The sequence below is a fragment of the Oryza glaberrima genome, chromosome 12 (genome assembly GCF_000147395.1).
Source record: "Oryza glaberrima chromosome 12, OglaRS2, whole genome shotgun sequence".
In the NCBI taxonomy this organism is placed as follows: domain Eukaryota; kingdom Viridiplantae; phylum Streptophyta; class Magnoliopsida; order Poales; family Poaceae; genus Oryza; species Oryza glaberrima.
Genome location: NC_068337.1, coordinates 5079926 through 5093457, shown reverse-complemented (window position 1 = coordinate 5093457; position 13532 = coordinate 5079926). Strand labels below are relative to the sequence as shown.

General features: G+C 40.6%; 1 pseudogene; it reads left to right on the top strand.

Annotated features, from left to right (window-relative positions):
* Positions 1-4306: 4306 nt before the first annotated feature.
* On the top strand, positions 4307-6594 carry LOC127757836 (putative disease resistance protein RGA4; annotated as a pseudogene).
* Positions 6595-13532: the final 6938 nt, after the last annotated feature.

Here is a 13532-nt window from a genome sequence, read left to right as displayed (position 1 = left end):
ATTCTGACTCCTTTAGCAGCCTCATCTAAACCTTCCAAGGCTTTCTTTAACCTCTTGAGAGGGGAATTAGATGTCGTACCCAACACTCTAACATGCTTAACAGACTGGACAAATTTATGCTTCATCCGAGTAAAAGAAGAAGAGCCGGCCTGATGACTAACCTTATTTTGATCCCTCTCCACTTCGAGCTCATCGATGGCATCCTCAGCCTCCTCGACTGCATCCCTGAGCTGCCACAGCCATGCATCTAGGGCTTCACTCTTGTCCTTGATGTAATCAGGATCAGCGACATCGATCACTGATTGGATCTTGGGTATGTTCTCCTCTAGCCTGTTCTTCACGGCCTCCAATCCTTCAGCCTTGCGGTACTCGTTCAGGTAGCTGAATGCCTTGTTGACAAAGAAGGAGATTGCAGGGGTTGCGAGTGACTTCCCTGCAAACACTAGTACAGCGGTTTCCATGTTACGGTTTTTTTTTCTTGGAGCAAGAGAGATTAAGACGAAGACGAAGAGAGGGAAAGAAATTGAGGGGGAGGTGTACAATAGGGTATTATTAAGGGGCATAGAAGGGGCGGGCCAGGGGTGGTGCCACGTCGGATTTTACGGGCGGGCGAGGGGCAGTGCCACGTCGGATTTTGCTATAGTATGAATAGTGCACTTGGGGTGGTTGTTTTGTGAAAAAGCCCTCTATTTTGTCTATAATTCGATATAGGTCCCTCATGAATAGTTTCCTAAGCTGGTGTTTTACGTACAAGCCCTTATAATAACCGGATCCTTCCATGCGAAGGAGAGAAAAATCACGAATTAGGACCGTGCCGTAAAATGTGAAAGAAAAAGGGTTTTTTCTTAAAATGACGTCCACTAACCCCAATCACCCCCAAACCCTAGCCACCACTGCCCATCTCCCCTCCTCCCTCTAGTCCCCAACCCTCTGCCTCCCCCTCACGTCATTGCCATCGTCGTCCCGTCACCTCGCGCCGCCGCCGCCACATCCACCTTCCCCTCGCGCCACCACCTCCTCGCCGCGTCGTTGGCATCATAAGTAGTGAAACGTTGCCTCTTTCTACAGAAGCTAGCACAGTTTGTCTCTATAAATCGCACATGATTACACAAAACATTCACTTGATTTTTTTATTACATGATAGACACATGCGCGTGCACACTGCTACACACGTAAAACCATACTCCCATCTCCAGGAAAGCACCGCCCCACCCACCCACACACAACACCAATATATGGTCTAAGAGACGGAAACACATCCCACAAAAAACAAACTATACTTTGTTTTGGACCACAGCCAGTTGAAAAGCTTACACTTTTTTTTCGCCGGGCCGGCAAAGATAACCGGCCAAGTTTTGCATTAAGAAGGAGAGAAAGTTTTACAGCAGCCCCTAAACCAGAAAAGGCTTAGGTTACAGAAAAAAACTTCACAACAATAAAGACAACAAACAAGCACAGCTGCTAAAACCTCAGCAAATTAATCGCCAGCGATTACACTTTTTTTGGTGCCTAAGACTTCCATATGATCATTTCATAGTTTGTATTGGTGGATCTAAAGAATTACTTCCTCCGTTTCATATTATAAGACTTTCTAGCATTGCCTACATTCATATATATGTTAATGAATCTAGACATATATATGTGTCTAGATTCATTAACATCTATATTAGTGTGGGCAATGCTAGAAAGTCTTATAATATGAAACAGAGAGAGTACATTACATATGCCGATTTTTGTTCTGTTATATTTTCCTCCAAGTTTTTTATAATTTTTTTTCATGGTTTTGCCTTCAATGCTTAATATTTTATTGGTGGAAGCTTTGGGAGGGTGGAATTCCTCTGCTAAATTTGTTGACCATAATCTTGGAAGTCGCCGGCCGGAACACGGGGTTGGCAGGGAGGACAAAGTGATGGCAAGGCCACCGGATCTGGTCGGTAAGGAAGAAATACACGAGACAAACAGAGTTGGTTTGGGAGTATTTTACAGGGCTATAACATCGACAAGTCCCTTAGCACCAATCTTAACACCAACCTCCAACATATAGTGATTCCTAGGCTCATGTGGCCATGTAGGCCGTCAGCTTAATTTAGATGAACAACAACGTTTTCCTTTTGATTTTTTCTAGGCTGTGCCATGTGAAAAGCTTTGGGAGGATATATAATGTCTTCTCTGCTTATTTATTGACGATCTTGGGAGTGATAATTATGCGTCCTTTTTTTCTCTTGTTGTGAGAAAGATTCCAGCTTAAAGCAGCTTAAAGCTGGCATTCTATTATGATAATTATGCGTCCTTTTTTTCTCTTGTTGTGAGAAAGATTCCAGCTTAAAGCAGCTTAAAGCTGGCATTCTATTATAAACCTCTCATTTTTTTTCGCTACCCCTATGAGCATTTTCGAAGACTGGACCGGCAAATCCTGGAGAAATTAACGAAGTCACTACAGGCGCCTCGTTGTTGACGGATACGTCGCCTACCACTGAAAGCACAATGCCGTTAAATCCTGGAAAATTCGCCTACCATTGAAAGCACAATGCCGTTAAATCCTGAAAAATTCTCTCCCATGGGGAATCGAACCCAGGACCTCAGGTGCTATTGAGGCTCTTGTAACTACGAGGCTACAGGCCCTTTCGCATAAACCTCTCATCTTTGAGGATATATAATGTCTTCTCTGCTTATTTATTGACGATCTTGGGAGTGATAATTATGCATCCTTTTTTTCTCCTTGCTGTGAGAAAGATTCCAGCTTAAAGCTGGCATTCTATTATAAACCTCTCACCTTTTATGGATGACAATACATATCTATGAGTAATTGGGTATAGGTTTCATCACTACTCATTTGTCAGTGTTAAGAAAACCTCGTTGTTACATTCAGATGAGATGGGTCTCGTCTGTAACGGGCAAGTCCTAAAAAATATTTGGAATTTTAGTAGACATCTATAACATGGTCACACTTTACTAGCAACAAATTAATGGATTTTCGTGTGAAATACACGTGCATGTGGTGCATAGAATTCGAAGCCATAGCCTCTCTATCTACATATATATATAGCATTCTTACCATCTCATCTATAGAGTACTCAATTATTCTTTCAGTGATTTCATCAAATAAAAAGGTCCTTAACTATAAAATTAAGATCTAATTAAGCTCTGCAACTTTGATATAGGGCATGGCTCTATCCAAGATCATTTTTAAAAAATCATGAGTCTAACTGAGTGGGCTAGAAGAACTTTTTTTTCTTAAAGGAATGAGCGTTGCTCCCATCCAGCAACTTGTACCGGCAGGTACTGGTACCGGTAGGTACAGAGATAAATCCATTCCTCCATGTTAAAAGGGTACGATCGGAAAATACAGAAAGGAGTCGCGCCCTCGCTTTCTCCTTTTCGCTCTTTCTCTGTTTCCTCCTTGCACGCAACGCCGCTCCTTTTCGCTCTTTTTTTGTTTCCTCACTCCGCCTCAAACGGATCAGACGCCGCCACTGCCGCCGCGCCTCTCACGGAGCACCTCGCCGCCACCACACCGCCTCCTCCCACGAAGCAAGTCGCCGCCGACGAAGCAACTCGCCGCCGCCTCCCACCGATCGGATCAGAAGGAATGGCTGAGATTTGGTAGAAAACCCTATTTCCCTCCCCTAGACACTCCTACGCGAAAAGACAAATTTACCCATCCACCACTCGAAATATTCTGGTACCTCCTCATGGGCAAATTTGTACCTGGAGGTACCACTTATTTTCCACCGTCCGATTTCGCTGATTGAATGGTTGAGATTTGGTACCGGACAGTACCGACGGTACCTGCTGGATGGGAGCAAAACTCTAAAGGAATAGGGTAGAAGAACCTGGGGTAGGACGTGGAGTTGGAGAGAGAGAGAGAGGGAAAATCCTGGGGTAGAAGACTGCTTTGGGATTTGTACGGGACACGCGTAAGCGAGGAGATCGGGGTTGTTTGGATGCTATACTAAGTTTGCCATGATTTACCATACTTTTATGCCACACTTGCCTAAGTTATGACTTACAAAAAGTGAGCCGCACCTTAGCTACCAAAATAGAATTGTGCCACACTTTTTCAAGTTGATGACATGTGGGGCTATAACAGATGAGAAGGAATCTTGCTATGTGGTTATGAACCAAACAAGAGGCTAACTTGGTCAAACTTGTCTAACATGAGGTGTGACAACCTTTGGTAAACTTTGGGAACAAACCAAACAACCCCCAAGTCCTTCCTATGAGCAAAGTACTGAAGTCCTACATACTAATTTTCTTCCGCTAGCTATCGATCCTAACCTCCCCCGTCTCCAGCTAACCTAACAGTCTCCACCTTCCTCCAAGCTCCACCCCATCCCTCCCCGCTCCCAGCTCCCACACGCTAATATCCTACGGCCGCCACCATGGATTTGGTGTTTGCAGGGCAGTCGGCGACAGATGAAGTCATCGCTAACCTGATCGACAAGGCCTCATCCTACCTGGGAAGCAACCCCGACAGATTGCAGGAGTCGATGCGCATGCTACGCCTGAAGTTGCCGATAATGTGCGATACCCTCGTACCGGCTCAATCCAGGGAGTCGTACTCAGGACTTGGGGTTTTGCTGGACGAGTCGCTGTGGCGCCTGAGGGATGCAGTTGAGGAGCTCGAGGATGCAGTCGACGAGCATGCCTACCACGAGAAGAAGACCAAGGAGCGAGAGGTTAGTGATGGTGATCTGGGCTCTTCTTTCTCCAAGATGAAGCAACGAGTTATCAAGTCTTTGGCAAATGGTCGCACTCTCGAAAGGAGGTTGAGGAAAGCTATCGAGGCTTTAGACATGGTTATTGTGGATATTGCAAAGAGACTACCATCTGATGTTAGACTTACACATGAGCAATTGGATGAACATCGTCCACAACGATATCGCATGACGGCTGGCTTTCCGTTTTGTGAGGAAAGAGTGTTGGGCCGGGAGAAGGAGACTGATGTGATAGTCCGATGGCTGATCGATCCCTTGAATGATGATGATGCTGAAACTCAGGTTAGTCCAAATAATCATCATGTCTCAGTTATGTCCATAGTTGGCCACGGTGGCGTGGGGAAGACTACATTGGCACAACTGGTATGTAATGATCCAAGGGTGAGAGATCATTTTGATATGGTTGCATGGTTATATGTAACTTCAAGCTTTGATGTAGGAAGAATTATGCGTGAAATAGTAGAGTGTGTTACATGTTCGCCATGTTCATCCGATTCTTTGGAAAACATGCAGCATATTCTCCAAGATAAAATAAATTCCACTAAAGCTTTTCTACTCGTTTTGGATGATGTCTGGGAAGAAAATCTACATGAATGGGAGAAACTATTTTCAGTTCTGAGGGGCATCAACACTAGAATCAAAATTTTATTGACAACCAGAACGCAATCAGTGGCAACTCTAGTTGAGAGTGTCACAGGATGTGAAGATCAGCACCTTAGGTTGCATGAACTTGAAGAAAATGGAAATCTACAGATCTTCTGCCAACTTGCTTTGGCTGATCTGAAAGTAGGATCAGAAGGTTATGCGGAACTCCAATCAATCGGCGCTAAGATTGTAAAGAAACTTGGAGGGACTCCCGTGGCAATAAAAATTGCTGCTTATCAGTTACGATTATGTCCTACATTAGAGTTCTGGCGAAGGTTTCTTCACCGTATGGATAAAGAAGCAGTACCAAATATTATGGATGTCTTGAAAATAAGCTACTACAGGCTCTCGGCAGAGTTGCTTTCGCTATTGCAGCTTATTTCCAAAAAATCATCCATTCAGAAAGGAGGAGTTGGTGAGGACTTGGATTTGGTCAGGATTGATATTTCCTCAATTCGGGAAAAAGGACGGAGAGTTATACTTGGCTCAATTGACTGCAAATTTGTTCCTTGATCGCTTTGGTGGAGAAAACGAAGAACCTGCATACTATGTTATGAATGACACAATGCATGATTTTGCAACATATATCTCACAGGGCGAATGTAAGAGGTTAACTGAAGCCGCAGACTCGAGAAACGTGAAGAGTTCGGTTCGACACATTAGTATTGCAGGTATTAACAATTTCGCCGTTGTTGATGTGAAGCAGCTACTCCGTTTGACGAAGCTGCGCACAGTCATCATTGAAGATTGTGGCAATGTCGAGGAGGACGTGGTATACGCAATGGCAGAGGTCGTGACGAACTCAAAATCCTTGCGTCTGTTAGAATGTTCTCTGTTCAAGATGTGCCATTTACCTGACAGACTTTCTAGTCTGATGCACCTTCGTCACGTCAAGATCTCAATGCTTTAAAACACATAAGACAGCACTGCCTTAGGGGATAAACTGGGATCATTGAAGAAGTAAGGCTAAAAAAATGTTATGATGTATGATGAACCATATTATCTCTGTGTGTTGTCCACATAAATGGCAGAATGTGGCCATCTGCAATCTGTACTAGTGGTGTCCATTTGCTTTTGCAACTACTGTTGTCCCTGGAGGAAACTGTTTTGCTTCTCTGTATCATTGTATCGCTTGTTCGGGATTTGTAGTCTGTATCGCTTGAAATGACTGTGCAATCTTTCTGCTTGTGTGATAATTTGTGTACAAAATGAGTCTACCTCTATAATGGAATGCTTTTTTATCTACCATAATTTGATTTGTTTCATGTGAAACTCCAATGTTTGAAAAAGGCCTTCGAGTCTTGACTCATTAGTATCCATGGTTACTCTACTCAAGTAAGAACTCTGTTTCCAGTTTCTACTATGGAATTATCTTGGTTTATGGCCTTTATCGTTGAGGTCTTTGAGATTATCTTTACCAAACTTAGTAATCTGCTGGACTGCAATGACTTTAAAATTCTCTGGATTTTATTTTGTAGATGAGACAATATGGACTCACTCTTCCTCCGTAGGGTTTAACTTGCTGTCAGTATTCTATTTACTTACCCAATAGAGTGGGAACCACGATAAATTCTTATTCCAAATTTTGAATTCAAAATTTTGACCTCCACGCGGTAATGCACAGTAAGCCGTTTCGTTCAATTAGATAGTATCTATAAGACCAAAAGCATGCCTGTCTTGTTTTATTTATCAAATGTTTTGTGTTCAATGTTTACATACCTTGTTGCTTGTATGATATATTCAGATATGACAGTTAATATTGGGAGCTTCCTGTGTAATTGAACTTTGCATTCTGGCATGCAAAGGCATTGATTTAGGGTATTTCAATCAATTTTATTTCAGACATTACTAGTATTGTATTAATCAGAATTATTAGAACTATTTAGATTGGCTGTATAAAACCATATGTATGATTCAGATGAAACATGGATGGCGTCTTTGGGGGATTTTGTCCAGCGTCTGAACTTTGAAGGGAGTTGTATTGGTGCATTGTTACTTTGTTACGCCAGTTTATCCCTTTTTTTGGGGAATGCAAGAACTCTGTCAGAAATTCAGAATACTGTTTAGCCTAGTTTAGTTCAGGTTAGCAGATTGCTGAAAATGTTATATCAGTTGATCGTTTTTATATCGATTATATTGGTTGGGTATACTCACTTTCTAATATTATCGATGATTATTCCCAGGAAAACAAAATAAAACAAAAACAGAGCAAATTCGGATTCGGAAGATTACCTCGAGAGGTTCCACTCCCTCCCCGGCTGCCGGACAGCCGCCGCCCCGGTAGGTTGCTCGCATCACCCGCCCGCTCGCCGCCGGCGACCCTCATCTCGGCGGCGTCGCGCCGTCGCCGGCCGCCTCTGCTTGCGTGCGTGTGGCGCCGGAGAATGGAGAGAGGGAGTGAGATGGGTCATGGGGTGGGATGGTTGTGGCGGCCCATGAGAAATGGGCTTGACATGAACTGGCCCATCTTTTGGTTTCTATGGCCCATTTAGTTTTTCACACCGAAGAACAACAAAACATACCAACAATAATAACCATATTTTTCTCCTTTTTGCTAGGTACTGAGAATAAAACTAGAGATGAAACGAGCGTAAGCTTAACTAGTTAAGTTTTCTGTGATGGAATAAATTCTAGATTTAACACGGTTACACTTGTGCTTCTATTTACTGCTAATTACTATTTTAATAGTAACATCGTCAATTCCAAGATATTTTCCGGTTTCGATTATTTTGTGATTTTCAATCATCACACACATTATGGATCATTTGCACATAGTCTCACGAGCTATGACTGATGATCCTCATCAGGATGAAAAGATAATACTCCAATAAGGATGTTTCGCACTCAATCCCTCAAAAGGCCGCCACTACACATCATCCATCCCATCGGTCACCACTACATACGCGTAGTATATCCACCACTATATATGTACGTATATAGTGAGTATATGACTATGCTACCTACCTCTTGAGCTGTATAGTACTGATACTAGTATATATTTCGTTCTAAAACACCATTAACTTTCTCGTAACATTTAGTTACATTTTATTCAAAAAAAAATAATGAATATTATTTATTTTATTGGGACTGGTCTTCCCATAAAGAAAACTATGTTCTTACCTTATAATTTTATATATTCATACTAAATTTCTAAATAATAAGACGAATATATAGTTAAATGCTATATAAAAAAATTAACAGTGTTATATATTTTTGGACGAAGAGAGTGTATGCGTGGACGTGCAATGATACGGTCGTTGTACATTCAACTTCAGAAGTAATCAACCCATCACATACGACGATATATAGATTATACGTGCGTACGTAGCGTAGACGTTGTACCGGTTAAGCGTCCAATCAAGCTTGTGATCTAATTTTGTCATTTCCATAACTACTTCATAACGGCAAGAAAGGTAGGCTAGCTTGCCTAATTAAACTTTGTTTTTTTGCCTAATCTTATCGGCGTACTCGATCGCCATAAAAGCCTTGGCAACACATGGTGTTTTGAGTCGATGGATATAAACCAAACGTATGTATATACCTAACTCTCTTGAGCAATCTAAAATCATCATGCAATGCATGTGGAGAGAAGAGCCAAAGTGAAACAAATGAGAAATCTATAATGTATATACCAAATTAGTAGGTTTATTCCAAGTCAAATATATATTTTAATTTTCAACCATTCTATTCCTATAAATTCATCTAGTTTAACATCGCAAGATTTATATTTTTAGATTTAACACTAGAAATACTTTTCAAATATATAATTCACATGTTGTAAATCTACACGGATAATGGTCAAAGATATATAAGCAAGTTTTACTTAGAATAAACATAGAACAACAAATATTTAAAAAGATAGAGGTAGTATCAAAATTAGCAAAACTGATTGATATCTTGCTCCAATATAAACCTGTTAAACATTATGTGTGACGTGTATGTACCGAGTACCGACCTAAAAAGAAGAGCAAATTAAAGATTATATATAGATCGAGATTGATGTCAACTCACAGTATCTTTTAACTTATCCTTCGCTTACTGATCGTCCTACAAAGCCTTAATATACTTTTTGTTACAGTACCAAGCATAAACTTTTTCTCGCAACAGGCATACCAAATCGATCGATCGATCGCACCTCTGTAATCACTATAAAAAGGGTTACTAAGTGCTTGTGGTTGCATCAGCTAGCCTTTAATCATAAGGAATCCAAGTGCTTGTTTGGATCTGTGAACACGTCAAACGAAAAAGGAAGAAACATAAACAAAAATACTTTTGTAGAACCATCGGTGGGGCACATGTAATTATTCCATATAATTTGTACTCATATATAATTATGCAAGCTATGCTTTTAAAAGAATTTTAATAGTTACACAGGTTTATTCATGACCTCCTATTCAACATATATATCTTGAGATGAGTATATTACATTTACAGCTTAGGACGCTTGTTAGCGAAGTTTTATTTTGTATTCTAAGCGTATATATTTATTCCAGGCCCCTTCTCTTATTTTTGTTGTTTCGCCTGAACCACCTTTTAATTTTATTGGTATATACAAATCTAGTCTCGATGTGCCACTATGATCTATGCACTAGTCATACTCCTATTGTCTCTCCACTAGATTGAGATCCTTTGAGGCTTTGACATACCGTCAGAGGGATGTGGCCTGGTCACTGATACGTAAGCCTCACTACCTACAGACCGATATATTAGTAGGGGGCATTTGCAAACTTGCTACCGATTTTTTTAATATTGCAAGGATGCTACTCGAATGATAGTTCTAGTAGTATTTTTGTAATTTTTTAGTGACAATTTTGTAATAACAATTTAAAGTAGTGGTAAATTTGTAATTGCCCCTATTAGTAACTGTACATGTCAGGTAAGTTAATTTAGAGGATCTACATCATGTTTCTACCAATATACGACGATGTTCTCTGTCTAGACGGAGATGATACAGTGTTGTGGAAAAGAAATCATGCAAATCGAAGATAAAGAAATTAAAATGGTGCCCAAAGCGAAAATATCTATCAAAAAGGTTCTGACATGAATTGAACTTCAGTAAATTAATAAAGGGTCTAATGTAAAGTCCACTGTGACGTACTCCTTCCATATTTTAATGTATGATGCCGTTGACTTTTTAACCAAGGTTTGACCATTCATTTTATTCAAATTTTTTGTGTAAATATGAAAATATTTATGTCATTCTTAAAGAACATTTAATGATGAATCAAGTCACAATAAAATAAATGATAATTACATAAATTTTTTAAATAAGATAAATGGTCAAACATTGAATAAAAAGTCAACGGCATCATATGTAGTAATTATTTAGCAGATGAACTTGTGAGCTTGGTGTGGCGTGCTTGTGAGAGGGTGCACTCACCTTTTCTTTTTTATGTAACTTTAAAAAAATAGAAATATTGTACGTTAATTTATAGAGGAAACGTACACGCGTATATGTGAAAACGCTTGTGTCTGTACTATACTTTTCTATGAAAAAGAAAAAAAATAGAATACGTAATCTTATTAAAGAAAAGAATAAAAGAAAAAGGAAAAGGTAGAACAGCCAGCCTACCATCCGCAGCAAGCAGCATATGCACCCAGACAGCAGGAGCTGAGATTCTTCCCGATGAAACACACAATTAGCTTAAGCAGGGCAGAGCCGTACACACACGCGTCGTCCGATCCGTTATGGTTGCTGCTAGCTACAACCGCTAATCTGGCCGGAGTTGGTGATGATGGCATGTGCGGTTGAGCATGCTGACGCCGCCGGAGCTGTCACGGCTGCCGCATTTGGTAGCTACCACTACCCTCAGTCCCTCAGGCCTCAGATGGGATATCGACCAGACATTCAGATTCAGAGACCAATCATTTAAGCTACAATCAGTGAATTTACCACTAATCCACTACTTACAAATTCAAATTCTTTCGGTTGGTTAGTTATCCGAGTCTGAACATATGTAGGATTCGGAGATGAGGACGTGCAAACCGGCAAATCTATTCCTTGTGCTACACCACCCAAGAAATGACGCTAGCTACACCTCCTTGCGCACTACAAACTCTCTAGGAGGATTTTGGGCAGAAATATAACGGTGGACCCGTCTCCATCTTCGCTTGCAAGTTTAGGAATCATCAGGGTTCATAATTCCGACGAAAACCGATCGAATTTCGCGAAATTTAGACGTTTCAACACAGCTTAGAATTAAGTTTCGATTTAAATTTCAAAGGTTAAACAACAGATTTGGTCGAAATTCAGTTGATATTTATCGAAAACCGATCAAAATTTACCGAAAACCGTGATATCGATGGGGCTTGAAATTTAGTGGTCAACCGATAATGTAAATCCTGGGACGCATGCGCCTCAGTTGCGCAGTGGTGGTTTTGCCTGCTAGCTACACACGCGGACACGCCGCTAAACCTGAAAATGCCTCTAAAATCGTTGATCATGCTCGTCGCTTGGGGAGCTTTGGGGGTGAGCGTAATGCTAGTGTATTCCGTTACATAGCTAGCACGCCCACTACAATCATTGCCGAGACAACGGAAGAAGCAACGGCTTAGGTGAAAAGCGAGAGATATATATGTACGTTACCTTGCCTTGTGTTCCTGATCTATTTATTTATACGAGTCAAAGCTTTACTTCTTTTAAAGAAAAGACAAGCTGCCAATTTTTATTGAATAGAGAAGGAGTAAACTGTACAATAGCGAAAATGAGCTCAAGACCTTTGGTCCGAGCTAACTAAAAGAAAGCCAATTATAAAGATTTTTCGCGCCCACTAAGTCTCATGTTTTGGCCTCTTCTTTGATTTTGACCAGAAGTGAGGTGGTCGATAGCTTCTTTTGCTGAAAGGTTCTGCGGTTTCTCTCATTCCAAATCTCACATGCGACCAGCAGCATCAGTGTGTGAAGAGCCTTCTTGGTGCCTCCTGAATGGTCCCACCATTCTAACACCGTGGAGGTTTGCTGCCACTGACATGGTTTCAGCCCCTCACGTTGTCCATTCCACAATTGCCTCTCAGATTCTCTTTGTATATCTACATCCCGCGAGAAACCCTATTTTTTTAAAAAAAATACTACTACTTACTACTCCGATCCATCCATTCCAATATATAAACATTTTTAGATTATGTACTTACTTTTAATATCTTAGTGGCTAAATTGTAATTGCTTATATTCTCATTCTAAGCACACGATTGGCTGAAAAAAAATATGAATTTTGTGCATTAGAATCGGTGTTTAAAAATATTTATATTGTGTGTAATATTTAAATCATGGTTATATTTTTGAATGGAGGGAACAGTTGCTACTGTATTGATGCGAATACGGCTACTGTACTACGGTGCCCGTGGTCGCAAAAGTGGTCGCATTAGTTGAGCTAATTAACCACCACGTGACCTCACCTCAATTCGTCGGCCGGTGATATAACTGTAGATTAATGGACGACGACACGGTACAAACAAAAAAACACACACAGACAATAGTAATGCATGTGCAATTATGCATAATTGCATACAAAAGGGCATGATCATGACCAATCACAGTGTACCAATAGCAAATGCGTTAGGTAAACTCGTGATAAGGTAGAGTAATTAGAGAGTGAATTAGCACTGTTCTATCTGCTGGAGAGGTACGAGCTAGGCCAGAGTGCACATCTGTAGCCTGGATTTGGTAGAACAGGGGAAAATCATTGTGCTTGTGATGTACTCCCTCCGTCCCAAAAAAAAAAAAAAAGACAAACCCTGGTTTCCGTGCTCAACGTTTGACCGTCCGTCTTATTTGAAAAAATTATAAAAAAATTAAAAAGATAAGTCACGCATAAAATATTAATCATGTTTTATCATATAACAACAACGAAAATACGAATTATAAAAAAACTTCATATAAAACGGACAGTCAAAGTTGGACACGGAAACCCAGGATTTGTTTTTTTTTTTTGGGACGGAGAGGGAGTACTTTTGCTGGCCCAGGAATGATCATGAAAAGTGATCCAACACTGAGGCAGCTCTCCAGGTACAAGAATGATCTGGGGTTAATTTCAAGCTAGCCTAGTGCCCAAGTTCAGGGCCCATTTGGAATGTGGAAAAATTTTTGGATAGTAAGTTTGTTTTAAAAGAATAATTATCTTTATCAGAGTCAGCTGAGCCAGCAAATTTCTAGAGCTCACACAAATCTAAT